The sequence below is a fragment of the Staurois parvus genome, unplaced genomic scaffold, assembly GCF_062004578.1.
Source record: "Staurois parvus isolate SC_StPar_1 unplaced genomic scaffold, SC_StPar_1.0 ptg002753l, whole genome shotgun sequence".
Lineage (NCBI taxonomy): Eukaryota > Metazoa > Chordata > Amphibia > Anura > Ranidae > Staurois > Staurois parvus.
The window spans coordinates 3,566,901-3,585,333 of NW_028320549.1; the positions used below are offsets into that span (position 1 = coordinate 3,566,901).

General features: G+C 44.8%; 1 pseudogene across 1 annotated transcript in view; it reads left to right on the forward strand.

Annotated features, from left to right (window-relative positions):
* The window catches only part of LOC149429322 (putative proline--tRNA ligase, mitochondrial), a 72,573-nt pseudogene extending 56,484 nt beyond the window's left edge, over nt 1–16,089 (forward strand). Inside the window, exons 2-3 of the transcript XR_016310498.1 lie at nt 13,042–13,640; nt 15,287–16,089. The product of XR_016310498.1 is annotated as a putative proline--tRNA ligase, mitochondrial (transcript). The remainder of the gene's footprint in view (nt 1–13,041; nt 13,641–15,286) is intronic.
* The last annotated feature ends 2,344 nt before the right edge of the window (nt 16,090–18,433 follow it).

Sequence of the window (18,433 nt, forward strand, 5' to 3'; positions counted from 1 at the left end):
TTGGCTCTGAGGGTGCAGGCATTGGGACCCATCTTTGCGTCTGAGGGTGCAGGCATCGGGACCCTTCTTTGGGTCTGAGGGTGCAGGCATCTGTACACTTCTAGTGGTCTGACTGTGCAGGCATTGGGACCCTTGTAGGGGTCTGAGGGTGCAGGCATCGAGATCCACATGGAGTCTGGGGGTGTAGGCATCGGGACCCTGCTACAGGTCTGAGGGTGCAGGAATCGGGTCCCTTCTTTTGGTCTGAGGCTGCAGGTATTGGGACCCTACTTTGGTTCTGAGGGTGCAGGCATCGGTACCCTTCTTTGGGTCTGAGGGTGCAGGCATCGAGAACCTTCTTTGGGTCTGAGGGTGCAGGCATCGAGACCCTTCTTTGGGTCTGAGGGTGCAGGCATCGGGAACCTTCTTTGGGTCTGAGGGTGCAGGCATCGGGACCCTTCTAGGTGTCTGAGGGTGCAGGCATCGGGACCCTTCTAGGTGTCTGAGGGTGCAGGCATCGGGACCCTTCTAGGGGTCTTAGGGTGCAGGAATCGGGACCCTTCTTTGGGTCTGAGAGTGCAGGCATCAGAACCCTTCTTTGGGTCGGAGGGTGCAGGCATCGGGACCATTCTTTGGGCCTGAGGGTGCAGGCATCGGGACCCTACTTTGGGTCTGAGGGTGCAGGCATCTGGATACTTCTTTGTGTCTTAGGGTACAGGCATCGGGAACCTTCTTTGGGTCTGAGGGTGCAGGCATCGGGACCTTTCCAGGGGTCTGAGGGTGCAGGCATCAGGACCCACGTGTGTTCTGAGGGTTCTGGCAGCGGGACCCTTCTAGGGTTCTGAAGGTGCAAGCATCGGGACCCTTCTAGGGGTCCGAGGGTGCATGCATTAGGACCTACGAGGAGTCTGAGGGTGCAGGCATCGGTACCCTTTTAGTGGTCTTAGGGTGCATGTATAGGGACCATTTTTGAGTTCTGGGGGTGCAGGCATCAGGACCCTTCTAGGGGTCTGTGGGTGCACGCATTATGACCCACATGGGGTCTGAAGGTGCAGGGATTGGGACCCCTCTAGGAGTCTGAGGATGCAAGCATCGGTACCCTTCCTTGGGTCTTAGGGTGCAGGCATCGGGACCCTTCTTAGGTTCTGAGAGTGCAGGCATCCAGACCCTTCTTTGGGTCTTAGGGTGCAGGCATCGGGACCCTTCTAGTGGTTTGAGGATGCAGGCATTGGGACACATTTGGGGTCTGAGGGTGCAGGCTTCAGGTCCCTTCTCGGGGTCTGAGGGTGCAGGCATTGGGACCTTTCTAGGGGTCTGAGGGTGCAGGCATCGGTACCCACGTTGGGTCTGGTGATTTAGGCATTAGGTCCCTGCTAGGGGTCTGAGGGTGCAGGCATTGGGACCCTTCTAGGGGTCTGAGGTTGAGGCATCGGGACCCATGAGGAGTCTAAGGGTGCAGGCATCGAGACTCTTCTAGGGTTCTGGGGGATCAGGCATCGGGACCCACATTAAGTCTGAGGATGCAGGCATCGGGACCCTTCTTTGGGTCTGATTATGCAGGCATCAGGTCCCTTCTTTGGTTCTTAGGGTGCATATATCGGGATCCTTCTTTGGGTCTTATGGTGCAGGCATCTGGACCCATGTGGGGTCGGAGATGCTGGCATCAGGACCCTTCTTTGGGTCTGAGGGTGCAGACATCAGGACCCATGTGGGGTCTGTGGGTGCAGGCATCAGGACCCTTTTTGGGATCTGAGGGTGCAGGCCTCGGGATCCTTCTTAGGGTCTGGGGGTGAAAGGAATCGGGACCCTACTAGGGGTCTGAGGGTGTAGGCATCAGGGCCCAAGAGGAGTCTGAGGGTGCAGGCATCGGGACCCACATGGGGTCTGAGGGTGAAGGCATTGGAACCCACGTGGGGTCTGAGGGTGCAGCCATAGAGATCCACATGGGGTCTGGGGGTGTAGGCATCGGAACCATGCTAGGGGTCTGAGGGCGCAGGAATTGGGACCCTTCTTTGTGTCTTAGGCTGCAGGTATTGGGACCTTTCTTTGGGTCTGAGGGTGCAAACATCGGTACCTTTCTTTGGGTCTCAGGGTGCAGGCATTGGGACCCTTTATTGGGTCTGAGGGTGCAGGGATCGGGACCTTTCCAGCGGTCTGAGGGTGTAGGCATCGGAACTTTTCTTTGGGTCTTAGGGTGCAGCCATCAGGACCCTTCTTTGGGTCTGAGGGTGCAGGCATCAAGACCCTTTTGTTGGTCTGAGTGTGCAGGTATCGGGACCTTTCTAGGGGTCTGAGGGTGCAGGCATCGAGATCCACGTGAAGTCTTGGGGTGTAGGCATAGAGACCCTGCTAGGGGTCTGAGGGTGCAGGAATCGGGACCCTTCTTTTGGTCTGAGGGTGCAGGCATCGAGACCCTTCTTTGGGTCTGAGGGTGCAAGCATCGGGACCCACGTGTGTTCTGAGGATGCAGGCATCGGGACCCTTCTAGGGGTCTGAGGGTGCAGGCATCAGGACCCTTCTAGGGGTCTGAGGGTGCAGGCATCAGGATCCACGTGGGGTTTGGAGGTGTAGGCATCGGGACCCTTATTTGGATCTGGGGGTGCAGGAATCAGGACCCTTCTTTGGGTCTGAGGCTGCAGGAAACGGGACCCTTCTTTGGGTCTGAGGGTGCAGGCATCAGGACCCTTCTAGGGGTCTGAGGGTGCAGGTATCGGGATCCACGTGAGATCTTAGGGTGCAGGCTTAGGGTCCCTTCTAGTGGTTTGAGGGTGCAGTCATGGGGACCTTTCAAGGGGTCTGGGGGGTAGGCATCTGGACCCACGTTGGTTCTGAGGGTGCAGGCATTGGGACCCACGTGGGTTCTGAGGGTTCAGGCATTGGGACCATTCTAGGGGTCTGAGGGTGCAGGCATCGGGACCCTTCCAGGGGTCTGAGGGTGTAGTCATCGGTACCCTTCCAGGGGACTGAAGGTGCAGGCATCGGGACCCTTCTAGGGGTCTTGGGGTACAGGCATCTGGACTCTTCTAGGGGTCTGAGGGTGCAGGCATCGGGACCCTTCTTTAGGTCTGAGGGTGCAGGCATCGGGACCCTTCTAGGGGTCTGAGGGTGCAGGCATCGGAACCCTTCTAGGGGTCTGAGGGTTCTGGCAGTGAGACTCTTCTAGGGGTCTGAGGGTGCAGGCATCGGGACCCTTCTTTTGGTCTTAGGGTTCTGGTATTGGCACCCATGTGGGTATATATATCTTAGTTACATCTTCTCTGTAAATAATTTTATTGCACCTGTGTGACTCTTTTAGTAATAAATCTTTCTTTCTGAAAGTGTTGAACTGTTTCTTCAGCTCTTAATTGCAATTTACGAATCCCTGCCTTTGAAGAGACGCTACTGTTTGTTTAAACCTCTATAACCGGCCTGCGGACCGCTTTATACAGACGATTATTTCAATCAATATAGTGTTATAACTGAAAACGCGAGTTTCTTCTTTCTCTGTACAAGAAGGAGGTGGTGGCAGTGTGGCGGGTTAGTTGCATAATTAACCCCACCCAGTAACAATCGCTCAGGCTGTCGGTACATCAATCTGTATCCATTAGCTGGAAAATCGTTGTGCAAGGTGCAGCTGGGCGTGGCATTGTTACGCACGTCACATCGCGGTTGTAGATTGGCTAGTCCTTTGGTCACCAGTTTGGTGAGAAGGTCTGGGGTCTGACGCTGCGACAGTGACATATTGGACGTCGCGATCGTGAGATTGTCGCATGTTGGTGGTGGCGATCTTGCGATCCTGACATGAGCAGGTGCCAAGTCCTGCTGGAAAATGAAGTCAGCATCCCCATAAAGCTCGTCTGCGGAAGGAAGCATGAAGTGCTCCAAAATCTCCTGGTAGACGGCTGCGTTAACCCTGGACTTAATGAAGCACAGTGGACCAACACCAGCAGATGACATGGCTCCCCAAATCACACTGAGCAACAGACCAGGTCTGTTTTTCTTTAGCCCAGGTAAGACGCTTCTGATGTTTGTTGTTCAGGAGCGGCTTGACAACAGGAATACAACATTTGAAGCCCATGTCCAGGATCCGTCTGTGTGTGGTGGCTCTTGATGCACTGACTCCAGCCTCAGTCCACTCCTGGTGAAAGTCCCCAACACTTTTGAATGGCCTTTTCCTGACAATCCTCTCCAGGCTGCGGTCATCCCTGCTGCTTGTGCACCTTTTTCTTCCACACTTTTCCCTTCCACATAACTTTCTATTAATGTGCTTTGATACAGCACTTTGGGGACATCCAACTTCTTTTTCAATTACCTTTTGAGGTTTTCCTTCCTTATGGAGGGTGTCAATGATGGTTTTCTGCACAACTGTCAGGTCAGCAGTCTTTCCCATGATTGTGAATCCTACTGAACCAGACTGAGAGACAATTTAAAGGCTCACTAACCCTTTGCAGGTGTTATGGCTTAATTAGCGGATTAGAGTGGGACACTTTGAGCCGAGAATATTGCACCTTTTCACAATATTCTAATTTTTGGAGATTGTGGATTTGGGGTTTTCATGAGCTGTAAGCCATAATCATCACAATTATAACAAATCACGGCTTGACCTATCTTGCTTTGCATGTAATGAGTCTCAAATATTAGTTTGCATTACTGAAATAAATGAACTTTTGCACGATATTCTATTCTATTTATATTTTTATTCTATATTCTAATTTTTTGAGTTTCACCTGTACAATAGCTCAGTGGGTGTGACTCCCCCATCCTTTTCGAATGTGTGGACTGGGGAATCAGATCATTTTTTTTATTTTTCGCTCAACGAGCTGGTTGAACGGAAAAAAAAATGATCATGTATGGCCTGCCTAAAGCCCAGTATGCACTATAAGAAAACTGGACAAATGATCTTCTGGTTTTCCTCGATGTTTCACAGCAAGTCAAAACTAAGGATTGGTTTTAATTGTATGAAAATTCTCAAACGTCAAAGGCTTTTTTTTGTTGTTTATTTATGATCATGTGCAGTCTTTCATATCCCATTTTTCTGATATGAAAACAGAACGCATGAAACAAAAATCATTAGTTCTGTAAGAAAAAAAATTTGGAGTTTGTCCATTTGGAAATTTTTGCTTGGAAAGTCTGAATCAGATGTAGAAAGTTGTGTGTACGCTATTTATAAATTTCATATACTTATATAGCACCTTCAATTTACACAGCACTTTACATACATATATTGTACATTCACATCAGTCCCAAACCCTCAAGGAGTGTACAATCTAAGGTCCCTAACTTACATTCATACGTATACATACTAGGGCCAATTTAAACAGGATCCAATTAACCTGCCAGCATGTCTTAGGAGGGTGGGAGGAAACCGCAGTAGCCGGAGGAAACCCACGCAGGCACAGGGAGAACATGCAAACTCCTGACAGGTGGTGCCATGGTTGGGATTCGAACCGATGACCCTAGTACTGCCAGGTGGAAGTTAGCCACTGTGCTGCCCAAAAAAGATATTTTACTTATAGATGAAGCCTTTTGGGCTATAAGATAATCGAATGATCGTTCCTCGTAATTTTTCATCTGATTTTCTCTCAGTGTGTACCCAGCTTAAGAAGCTCTCAGGTGGTTCAGCTGTCTAGTGTCTATGAAAAGCTGAAATCATTTTGGATGGACTGATACTTGGTGGTAAGCGTTGGAGAGGGGTGTTTGGCAGTTAATGGTGAAGGGCTCATTTTACAGGTTCAGAGGTTTAGGCTATAGCCTGGAATTCCACTTTTAGATTTTGTTGAGTGTTGAAAATCTCTTGTCCTTCTCTTTGCAAACCAAACCAAGATAAAGGAACAAAAAAAATTGGAATTTGAATATAAATACATAAAATTTAGAAAACCATATTCATCAAACCTTGCTAAAGCAGTCCCATCGGCGTGATGGAGAATGTTTGTTGTTTTTCCAGCATCATCCCAATGTAGCACCAGGACAAAGCTAAACAAGAATTAGAACTATGTGTAAAAAACATATGACAACTCATTGTACCTTCATAGTGTCACTGACCTACACATTGTAAAACTAATAAGCAGCAGGTTCCAGGCATGGCTGCAGCAGCTCACAAACATCTCTGCACAAGTATGAATGTTTTTGTCGACTTAATACAACAACAATCCATTTTTTGACAGTGATCCATCCTAAGGCTAGGTTCACATTATTGCAGCTCTTCAAGCCCCATTTGCACAAGCACGGTAGCCCATTAATTTGAGAGCTGATTCACACATGTGGTGCGGATTGAAGCTCAGGTTTCACAGCTAATTGATACAGTAATTGTTCACGTCAGGTTCAGGACAGGATTAGCTGTTCACACATATGCGGTTTAGAAACGGTTCCCGTAGAAGTCAATAGCCTGTAATCCACACCTGTACCAGACTGCACTGCTCAGAAATTGTACAGGACTCTTTAAAACTGCACTGAATCTGCACCACCAGTGCACCGGACATATGTGAACAGGCACCATAGGAAGCAATGTGTTTCCACATGTCATGCGGATTAGATGCCGTTCAAACTGCATCCAATCCGCATATATGCGAACGGGCACTGAATTGGCTGCTGTGCCTGCGTTTCATGCAGGAAATAAGTTCCTGCTCCATTTTAAGAAAATGCAGCAATAGGAAAATAATATGGTGCTTTTGGACTATGAGCCCTGCACATTTTTAACCTCTTGGCGCCGGCTGCATGCAAATGTGCGGCCTCCCGACATCTGGGCCTTGACGCCAAGCGGCCGCGCATTTGCGTGCAATTAAGAAAAACATATGTGCTGAGAGCGTGCGCCCTGCGCTCTACCAGCACACATGTCTGTTACTCACGGAAAGGTCCCGTTCTCCTCTTTCGATCGGGACCTTTCCCGATCATGTGACTGCGAATCATGGCGGTCACATGACCCTAAAACCCCGCCCCGCCTCCCGACTTCTGAAACCCTTAAAGGGTCAGGAGGCGCCGGTGCCAAGGGGTTAAAGAGCAGCCCACTTTGGTTGCGGGTGTAGAAAGAACTCTGATATCTGCAGTAGTGTCAACACACCTAGAGTTCTTTGGGCCATGTATGGGTTGCATGCTGGATAATGTATAGTATACAATATTTACATAATTATTATGGTTAAAAGAACAAATTTCTCTCACGTTCATCTCCTGTGCTACATCGGGCAAGCATAGGTTAATTTTGAAGATCTAAGGGCTCATTCATACAAGCTTTGCCTTCTGAAGTGCGATTCGCATTAGTGGGTATAATTGTGGTCACAGTGTTTTTATTAAAATAAGTGTAGTGTCATCATCCATATACTTAAAGAGAAGGGATCATGTAAATCCAATATTGTGTGTTAAGTATCACTTCAAGGTTACAAACTGCTTAGACTTCAGAACCACTTTGAGAAGAGATCAACTAGATAATACTGTATGAATGGAAAGTATGAAAGAAAGAATTCATCTGACCTCAAAGAAATATATATATATATACAACATAACAAAAGGTTCTATACAAACAGAAATCTTCTGCTGTCACAACAGACACTGTGTCCATTGTAAGAGAGACAAAGCTGCTCACACTAACTCTGTAATGGTTGTGGAAGAACTTCACCACATCCTTAGCTGTGCTTGTATTTTCAAGGCTTTTCCCTTTATTTTCAGCTTGTGATCCTGCCAGCAATAAACTTTCTGTTCTAGGGTGACAACATTCAATCACTCTACAGTATCTATGCAGCAGTGTTGTCACTTTAAGACAGGACTACAGACACTTCCCCCTGTCTTCCATAAGATAGAGGAGAGGGGTATTGTTGTCACAAGGGACAACAAACTTGTCCTAAGGTTGACAGGCACTGCTCCTGCTGTATGGTAGGCTTTAGGTGGGCAGTCAGGTGGTAAAACTGTGGCTCAACTACCCATATTTTACCATTTTACAACCCCCCCCCCAAGAGGGACCAAAAAAGTGAAGTTCACTGTTGCACTTTGCATACATTTTCATTGGCTGCAGGGGTCTCCAAACTTTCAAAACAAAGGGCCAGTTTACTGTGCTTCAAACTTTATGGGGGTGGACTGTGGCCAGTAGGAGTAAATAATGGCACAGGCTTGGTGGTCAGTGGGAGTAAAAAAAAACTATGTATCATTGGTATCAGTGGAAGGAATAGCGCCCCATCATTGGTTACATAGTTAATCTGGTTGAACAAAGATACATCATGTTCAACCAGCAGAAAACAAAAAACACAACACACACACAAATAGAAATCCTTTATATACACTATCCAATACCTGCAGTTGATCCAGAGGCAGGGCATAAAACCCAATAAAGCATGGTCCGATTTGCTCAAGTGGGGAAAAAAATTCCTTCCTGATCCATTAAGAGGCAATCAGATATTCCCTGGATCAACTTTACAAATGAATATTCAATATACAATGAATATAAAATTATATTATGTGCAGTGGGAGTATTAATTCCCCATCTCTGGTGTCCGCGGGAGGCATAATACCCAATTGTTAGTATCAGTTAGAGGAATAGTGCTCCATCTTTGGTGTCAGTGGAAGGAATAGTGCCTTATATCAGTGGAATGAATAATGCTCCAAGGGCCAAATAAAGGCAGGCAAAGGGCCACATCCAACCTGTGGGCTATAGCTTGGAGACCCCTGTTCTATAGGAACAAATCAAATTAAAACCTGCATTCAAATATGATAATTGGATAAAAAAAAGTTTACTGTGAGCCAAAATAGACAATTCCCTTTTGACACGCTCCTAAATGAGGCTCAAATGTGATTGCTACTGTATATATATGTACCCAAACTGTTCCCATCCCAGGATGGTCTCCAATGTGGGCGCTTCAGCGCCTTTTCTGGAACCAGTCTATTCATCATGCTTAACAAGAGATCTGTCAGGAATGGACTCACCAATAGTGGTGGGACGCACCTGCCTTGTTGGCTGCAGTACCAGGGCTGGCCAGCGGGTGCTCTCAGCAACCAGAGGCTCACTCCTACAATGAGCCAGCACCTGAAACTGATTACACAGGTGTATTTAAGGAATGGCCAGGCCTGTGTTCAGGGCCTTGGTGTATGTTTCCCATGAGCCTCTGTACCCTGCCTGCTTCCTTCCTGATCCTGCTTAATCCTGATTCTGCATGAACTCTGCCTGTCCTGACCTCGGCTATTCCTGACTCCGCTTCCGCCTGCTCCTTGTACCTCGCTGCCCGCACGATACCGACCTGGCCTGCCTGACTACGCTCACTTCACCCGACGATCCATCCATCCCACACGGATCACTGGTTCCAGTCTGCACCAAGTCCATACCCACCATCAGGGGCCCTGGTGAACAGCAGGCTGGGACTTAGACCCCACGCCCTGAGGAAATCCCTGCTGTGGGCTCAGCCTGCCTGACCACTCCACCTCACCAGCCCTGACTGCCCTTGTCTGTGTAAATTCTGTTATCAGTTGGAGGTTTGGTTTTGTTATACTGAAAGAAAGAATTAATCTGACCTCAAATAGCCTAATGTAACACAACAAAAGGATCTATATAAAGAGAAACCTGCCGCTGTCATAACAGACACTGTGTCCATTGTGAGACAGACAAAGCTCCCACTACCTCTGTAATGACTTTGGGAGGACTTCACAGCTTCACGGAGCAGCATCAATGCTTTGTTAAAAAATAACAGTCGGCTTTGTTCAGGTTCTAGTTTTTTCAAGAAGATTTCATCCAACCTAAAAATGGAAATACTCTATTAAAAATACTGCAAAATAATTAAAATTAAAATGAGTTTATATCAGGAAGTATAATCAATAAGCACTAATATGAACTTTGCTTTCAGAGTCCTAGAACCTTTAAATACTATGTGACTGCACCAATCTCCTCCAGCAAATGGCAATGATTACAGTACAGCCTAGTGGCTGGGTGTGTAAATCGGGTATTGAGACTTCACACTTGTCCATTCTGTTGCAGTGCATTACTGCATACATTTTAAAGCCCAGATAAGCCTTCAGTGTAAATGACCTAAATGATGTTCCAGGTGCATCAATGAAAATGGTGTACAGCCCATCCTGCTTTGGTTTTTTTTTCTGTAAGGTAATTACAGCCTGAGCACAAGAGCATCTCCCCTGTGAGCATATTACAGAACATGCCCTTTGCTCTCTGTGTAGAAGCAGTGGTCTCTCTGCGGATGTCCAACGTTCCCCCTATTGAGTCAGAAATAAAGTTCTAAAATCAGCAAAGCTCATGCTCCCTGCTGATGGGAAAGTGCTAGCTGTGACTTTGCAGGGGCTTTGCCCACTGCTTTCAGGCAGCATGCAAGAGTTTTTTTTCCCTACAGCATGCTACCAGGGACCAGACCTTTCTGCGTAGGCTGTGACTGTTATCTAAAGAAAATATTTGTAAGACTTTGTACACCTTTTTTGATGCTCTGGCATGTATTTAGCTGATTTAAAATACAAGTTTATTTTGGCTTCATTGTGTAGTATTAGTCATGTTAACATGCATAGTGTTAAAGTATATGTAAACCCTCACCTTGTAAACTCAATTTACAATTGAAATGAAAGGCAAAACATTTGTGTATAGATATAAAAAAACAAATATCTTTCTTTCTCTTTTTTATAAGTGATCACATGCTGTCTGTTCTCAGCTGCACAGAGAGGTGGGAAAGGAGAAACAGCATCACACTGATCTTCTCAGTGAATGGTTGTGCAGGGGAGGGGGGGTACAGGACAAGTCTGATCATTGGAGGAGAGCAGGCAGCTCAGTTCCCAGCACAGCTAGAAAGCTGACCACGCTGTGCTCTCATGCCTAGTGTAGTCAGTTTTTAATAGGAAAGCAGAGGGACTGGCAGGAACACCAGGAATTTTATGCAAAGGAAGCAATACAAAGAGAACAGGATACCTTTTCACACATGTACATGGTACAGCAGGCACGTATCAGTAATATGAAATGTTGGGTTTACATATTCTTTAAGGCATCCTATTTTTATTTAGAATGGGCCGTCAAAGCATAGCAATGAAAGAACTTTACAGCATGTTAACGCAGTGCACTACAATGCATGGCATGTAAGTAGCTTGGAGACTACTGTACATGTGTGTTGGGGTGCCATTCTAAATTAATGACATTGCAACACATCACACAAAGTACTGCATGCTGATGTAATTTCCTGAAATGCATAGGTGTGAAGTCGGGCCTAAAAGTCAAAATCAGGCACTGAAAACTTCTTGTAGTTTTTCTGACCTGGGAGCCCAAAACCTGAGGTACCCTCTAAGAAAACATTTACCTATAGCTCTAAATTCATATATCCCCCCTCCCCCCCGCCCCCATACTCCCCTGCAAAATACTAGTCACAAAGACCTGGCATATTGGTTGTGCCAACTATGGAATACCAGGCCCTCCAAAATGACTCCACAAGGTACACTTACTCGATGTCTTGGAATCTTTTTACAAGCTAGATCCTACATTTGCTATGGAACCAACCCACCCATACCAAAATGTAGTCTTACTTGGAAGTGACTTACCGCATACAGAGAGAGGCCATTGTGAAATACCAGCTCCTTTTCTCTTCCAATGAGATCTATAAAATAAACAGCAAACGCAATGTTCAAATATTTGTTCTGGGTTTTAAAACTAACTCTGTGTATTATATTTATTAACATTCAAAAAAGGATTTATTGGACTAGTGATATTTCTTGGTTGTATTTCCATCACTGGAGCTTGTAGGAATACAACATTTGGCATCTACTACTAAGGTCAATAGAACACACCTCTGCTGGTATCTCTTCCTTAAGGCTTGGTTCACATATGTGCGGGTGGTGCCGCTGCGGATCCACACAAAAATCCATGGAGCTGCATCACCCACACAGAAGAATGCAGACCCGCGGACGGGTGCAATTAATTCTAATGGCACGCTGCCCGCACTAGAAATTGGGACGACATTGGGAACTGAGATTCCTGTGTGAGCTGCGGTTTCCGAAGAAGTGCAGGGACTTCTTCCCTGCATGTCCCGGGGCACGGGAGTCCATTCAAATGAATGGGCTATCGTGCCCACGCAAAATCAAAGCCATTGATTGTTTACAATTGTCGTGTGATCTGCTGTGATTGGTCACAGCAATCACATGGTAACAGCAGCGGCCCAGCACAGTGATCTGTCACACGTTAACAGATCGTGCCCGCATGACATGTTTCGGGAAGATGTCAACCCAGATCGACAAAAGTCCCACCCAATCGCCATTTTGCAATAGGCCAGACAGGAAGTGGTTAAGGTTAAAGGATAAGTTCATCTTTGGGAACATGTTATAGAGGAACACAGAGGTGAGATCATTATTCTGCTGCTGTGCCTTCATTATCCAATCAGCAGGCAGGGATTATGTTCATGATTAAAGCGGTTGAAAACCCTTCCATGAAGTGACTGACCTCAGATGATACACCAAGATGAAACCAATCCTCCTACACAAGTTGTACTTGCTCATTTTCAGCCCTCTCTTCTGTAGATTGTTCTAAAAACACACCGATTAAATAATTTTTTTCTCAGCGCTATCAGTGGGGATCTGAAGTCTCACATTGCAGATCTCAGTGAATAGAGCCCTGAATCCTGATTGTAGGGAAGGGACACATCCCCCTTCACACAGCACACAGAAAACATGCAGAGCTAAGGATATGAATCACAGGCTGTGTGCCGAAGCTTTACTCCCCATCACTTTTGTATCTCTTGGGGTCGGGAAAACCTGTCAGAAGTGACTGCTAATAACTGAGGAACGAGTCAACAGAGAGGAATCACACTCAGTGCTTTGGACAGAGGCAAGTACACACTATAGAAGGATGTGATTTGTTCATGTTTCATTTCTGAGGTTTAAAACCACTTTAAGCAGTGCTGCTGCAGCAGAAGTTAAGGAACTAGCTCTGATATATGCCTGGATCAAAAGATAGGGCAGAATTACACATCCTTCGGCAGGCAAGCAAGTTCAGTATATGTTTTTGGACTGTGGTGTTTAGCTCTCGGAGTTCAGTTTACATTTTAGGCGTAAACTTTGTAGCTGCAAAAACATGAATTGTATACTGTGCTGAGAAATAGCAAAATTAAATGTTATGCTTGTCTTTCACAGGGAACCCACAATGGTGAGACTGCTGAGAATATCATTTTCCCACCTTGTGGCCAGCAGATATTATTGCCACAATGCGGGTGAAAGAAGGCACCACTTAATCTCTAAGATTTATAATCCAGGAAATCTGTGGAAAGAAAGTTCTTCAGAACTGCAGCAAAAATCCAATGAGCCCACCAGCAGGAGTCAAAGACTCATGACAAAAGCTGGCTTAATACATCCCTCTAGCCCTGGCTGTTTCCATTACATGCCATACACAGTACGAGCCATGGAGAAGCTAATTCGCCTTGTCGATCATGCCATGCAAGAGATTGGAGGACAGAAGATGGACATGACCACTCTTTGCTCTGCTGCGCTTTGGAGACAAAGTGGACGCTGGGATTTAGTTGCAAAGGAACTGTTCTGTCTGATGGACAGACACAACCAGGAATACTGCTTGGGGCCAACACATGAAGAGTCTGTTACCCAACTTGTTGCCACAGAAGGGGGCATTAGCCAAAAACAGCTTCCTCTGCTGCTCTACCAGATTACTCGGAAATTTAGAGATGAGAAGAGGCCATGCTTTGGCTTGCTGCGTGGCAGGGAGTTTTACATGAAGGACATGTACAGTTGTGTTCAAAATAATAGCAGTGTGTTGAAAAAAGTGAATAAAGCTCAAAATCCTTCTAATAGCTTTTATTTCCATACACACAAATGCATTGGGAACACTACACATTCTATTCCAAATCAAAACATGAAGAAAAATATATCAAATTTGTGTTGTTCCTCTAAAAAAATGGAAGAAAAGTGAATATTAGACTGTTCAAAAAAATAGCAGTGTTTGTATTCTTTTTTACAAACTCAAACATTCACTATATAAACTGAAAAATGTTTGAAAATTTTGCTTTCCTTTGAATCACTTAATGAATATTTAGTTGTGTAGGCACTGTTTCTGAGAACTGCTGTACATCTGTGTTGCATGGAGTCAACCAACTTCTGGCACCTGTGAACAGGTATTCCAGCCCAGGATGATTGGACTACATTCCACAGTTCTTCTCTATTTCTTGGTTTTGCCTCAGAAACTGCATTTTTGATGTCACCCCACAAGTTTTCTATGGCTTAAGATCCGGGGATTGGGCTGGCCACTCCATAACGTCAATCTTGTTGGTCTGGAACCAAGATGTTGCACGTTTACTGGTGTGTTTTGGGTCCTTGTCTTGTTGGAACACCCATTTCAAGGGCATTTCCTCTTCAGCATAAGGCAGCATGACCTCTTCAAGTATTCTGATGTATTCAAACTGATCCATGATCCCTGGTATGCGATAAATAGGCCCAACACCGTAGTATGAGAAACATCCCCATATCATGATGCTTGCGCAACCATGCTTCACTGTCTTCACAGTGTACTGTGACTTGAATTCAGTGTTTGGGGGTCGTCTGACAAACTGTCTCCGGCCACTAGACCCAAAAAGAACAATCTTACTTACAGTCCACAAAATGTTGCGCCATATCTCTTTAGACCAGTCAATGTGCTCTTTGGCAAATTGTAACCTCTTCAGCACATGTGTTTTTTTTCAACAGTGGGATTTTGCGGGGGCTTCTTGCAGATAGCTTGGCTTCACGTAGGCGTCTTCTAATTGTAACAGTACTCACAGGTAACTTTACACCTTCTTTGATCTTCCTGGAGCTGATTGTTGGCTGAGTCCTTGCCATTTTGGCTATTCTTCTATCCATTCGAATGGTAGTTTTTTGCTTTCTTCCACGTCTTTCAGGTTTTGCTTGCCATTTTAAAGCATTTGCGATCATTTTAGCTGGGCAGCCTATCATTTTCTGCACTTCTTTTATATGTTTTCCCCTCTCCAATCAATTTTTAATCAAAGTACGCTGTTCTTCTGAACAATGTCTGGAACGACCCATTTTCCTCAGAATTTCAGAGAGAAATGCACTGTAACCAGCATGTACAACATTTGCTGCCTTCCTTCTTTAAATAAGGGCAATAATTGCCACCTGTTTTTCAAAGAATGAATGACCTCACTAATAGAACTCCACACTGCTATTATTTTGCTATTATTTTGAACATGCCCCTTTCAATTAGTGATTCAATTACACAGAATCAGCAGCATCCATGTCATGACTGTTGGGTCTGTTGGATTTCTATTAGTCTACTACACCTGCTAGTAAATTATTTGCCATGTAGAAGTATCATTTCTACCAAAAACAGTGATTGATCTGGTTAGTGATGTCTGACTGCTATTATTTTGAACACAACTGTATACGTTTGACATGACTGAAGAAGCTGCCTACCAAACGTACAACAACATGTGCAACGCTTACTGCAAGATTTTCCACACTCTTGGCCTACAGTATGTGAAAGTACAGGCAGATACACATTGATTCCACCTACTTGCCAGCATTGGCGAAGACAGGTTAATGTTGTGTGGAAGTTGTGACTTTGCAGCAAATGTGGAGACATTGAAAGTCGAGGAGGAGGACTGTCCGGTATGTTCAGGAAAATTGGTGGAGAGCAAAGGCATTGAGATTAGGCACACATTCTACCTGGGAACCAAATACTCACTTATGTTTAATGCAGTCTGTTATGATTCACAGAGCAAACCCACCATTGCACAAATGGGATGTTATGGCGTTGGCATATCAAGACTTTTGGCAGCATCTATAGAAGTCCTTTCCACTGAGGAGGATGTTCACTGGCCGGGTCTAATTGCCCCATATCAGATCTGTTTAATTTTCCCCAAAAAAGGAAGCAAAGAGATTGCAGCATTACCAGTAGCAGATAAGCTCTATGACGTTTTATGTTCAGTCCATCATTTGAGAGATGAGGTAGTTCTAGATAATCGGGACCATTTGACTATAGGAAAAAGGTTAAGGGAAGCCCATATAATGGGCTATCCATATATAATTATAGTGGGCAAAAAGGCTTTGGACAGTTCACCGCAGTTTGAAGTACATAATCACAAAACTGGTGAGGTCCAGTTCCTCTCTAAGGAAGGTGTGCTAAGCTTTGTGCAAGAAATCCAGGTGGTCTAAATAAAGGTTTTTTTTTTGGGACTAGAATGGGTGTGTGGCTCACATGGTCTTATTTGTATGGTGTAGAGCATGAGCTTCTAAACAAAAAGGGCCAGTTTACTGTCTGTCAGACTTTGAGGAGGCTGGACTGTGGCCACTGTAAGTAGAAAGTGCCCTTGCATTAATGGGAGTAAATAATGCCCCATCATTGGCATTAGTGAGAAAAATAATGCCCCATCATTGGCATTAGTGAGAAAAATAATGCCCCATTGTTGGTATAAAGGGAAGGAATAGTGCCCCATCATTGGTGTCAGTGAGAGGAATAGTGCTCCATCATTGGTGTCAGTGAGAGGAATAGTGCTCCATCATTGGTATGAGTGGGAAGAATAGTGAGCCATCATTGGTGTCAATGGAAGAAATAGTGCCCCATCACTGATGTCAGTAGGAAGAATAATACCCCATCACTGATGTTAGTAGGAAGAATAATTCCCTATTGTTGGTATCAGTGGGAGAAATAGTGCCCCAAGGGACAGATAAAAGCAAGCAAAGGGCTGCAGTTTGGAGACCACTAGTGTAGAGTATCAAGCTGGGACAAGCAATGATGTGAGCCTGAGAAAAAAGAATTTAATCTCAAAAAATATCTAAATGATAAGAATTGCCAATTTAAGCTGAGCACACACCCAAATGTATTCCCACATCGAAAAAAAAATGTCAAAAATGAATGAAAACAATGCTGGATTGCTAATACCTTCCCCAATAAAAATGTGATAGAAGATATAAAATTATGTAAAATAAATATATCAACACAGTGCCACCAGGATCTATAAGGCATAAATAAAACATAAACAACTTGCTGCCCTACTAGCACAGTATGACAATGTGACACAATATAATCACTAATACCAGGTATGCAAAAGTATGTATATCAACACAGTGCTACCCTACTATATAAAGCATATGTATGTATACGTAAATCAAAGACATATAAATACCAACATGCTGTCCTACTAACACACATGCAAGTAAAAACAAAAGGTGTACTAGAATAAGTAGAAGATAAATATACAGCTCATATAGTTAAAAAAAAATCCAAAGACAGTGAGCCCATCCCTATGTGTTGGATCCAAATGTATAAGATAATCCCACTTCTCAAAAAGGATAGGTAGACCTTCAATTAATATGACACCCATGAATCTTCAATATACTACACCACTGTGCTCCTTCACCATCAGGTGTGCACGCTCACCTTAGTGCCCGGACATACCAGTGTGATATGGGAATTGAGATCGCATCTGGTGAATGTCAGCGTCTTAACGTTTGCAATTTGCTGCAATGCGATTTCTAAAGTAGTTCTTGCATTACTATTTCTGCAGTTTTGTTGCGATTTCACATACATAGAATATAATGGAAATTGCACTGCCAATTGCAAGAAATCATTGATCTTCACAAGTAGCAATAAAGTCTTCTGAAATTGCACACAAATCGTGTGATTTTAAATCGCAGCGGTGTGACCAGTGATTTATGACCAATATATGTAGAACCAGCATACACTACATCCAGAAACTATTCACAGTGCTTAACTTTTGACACATTTTGTTATGTTACAGTCTTCTTCCAAAATGGATTAAATTCATTTTTTCCTCAACATTCTACAACCAATACCCAATAATGACAACGTGAAAGAAGTTTGTTTTGAAATCTTTGCAATTTATTAAAAATAAAAAATGAAAAAAACCACATGTACATAAGTATTCCCAGCCTTTGCTCAATACTTTGTTGAAGCACGTTTAGCACCAATTACAGCCTCAAGTCGTTTTGCGTATGATGCTACAAGCTTGGCACACCTATTTTTGGGCAATTTCTCCCATTCTTCTTTGCAGTGCCTCTCAAGCTCCATCAGGTTGGTTGGGGAGCGTCGGTGCACAGCCATTTTCAATTCTCTCTAGAGATGTTCAATTGGGTTCAAGTCTGAGCCACTCCAGGATATTCACAGAGTTAGCCGTAGCCACACCTTTGTTATGAGGGCTGTGTGCTTAGGGTCGTTGTTCTGTTGAAAGATGAACCGTCGCCCCAGTCTAAGGTCCAGAGTGCTCTGGAGCAGGTGTTCATCAAGGATGTCTCTGTACATTGCTGCATTCATCTTTCCTTCGATCCTGACTAGTCTCCCAGTTCCTGCCGCTGAAAAACATCTCCACAGCATGGTGCTACCACCACCATGCTTCACTGTAGGGATGGTATTGGCCAGGTGGGGAGTGGTGCCTGGTTTCCTCCAAACATGACGCTTGGCATTCAGGCCAAAGAGTTCAATCTTTGTTTCATCAAACCAGAGAGTTTTGTTTCTATGGTCTGAGAGTCCAAGCAGGCTGCCATTTGCCTTTTACTGAGGAGTGGC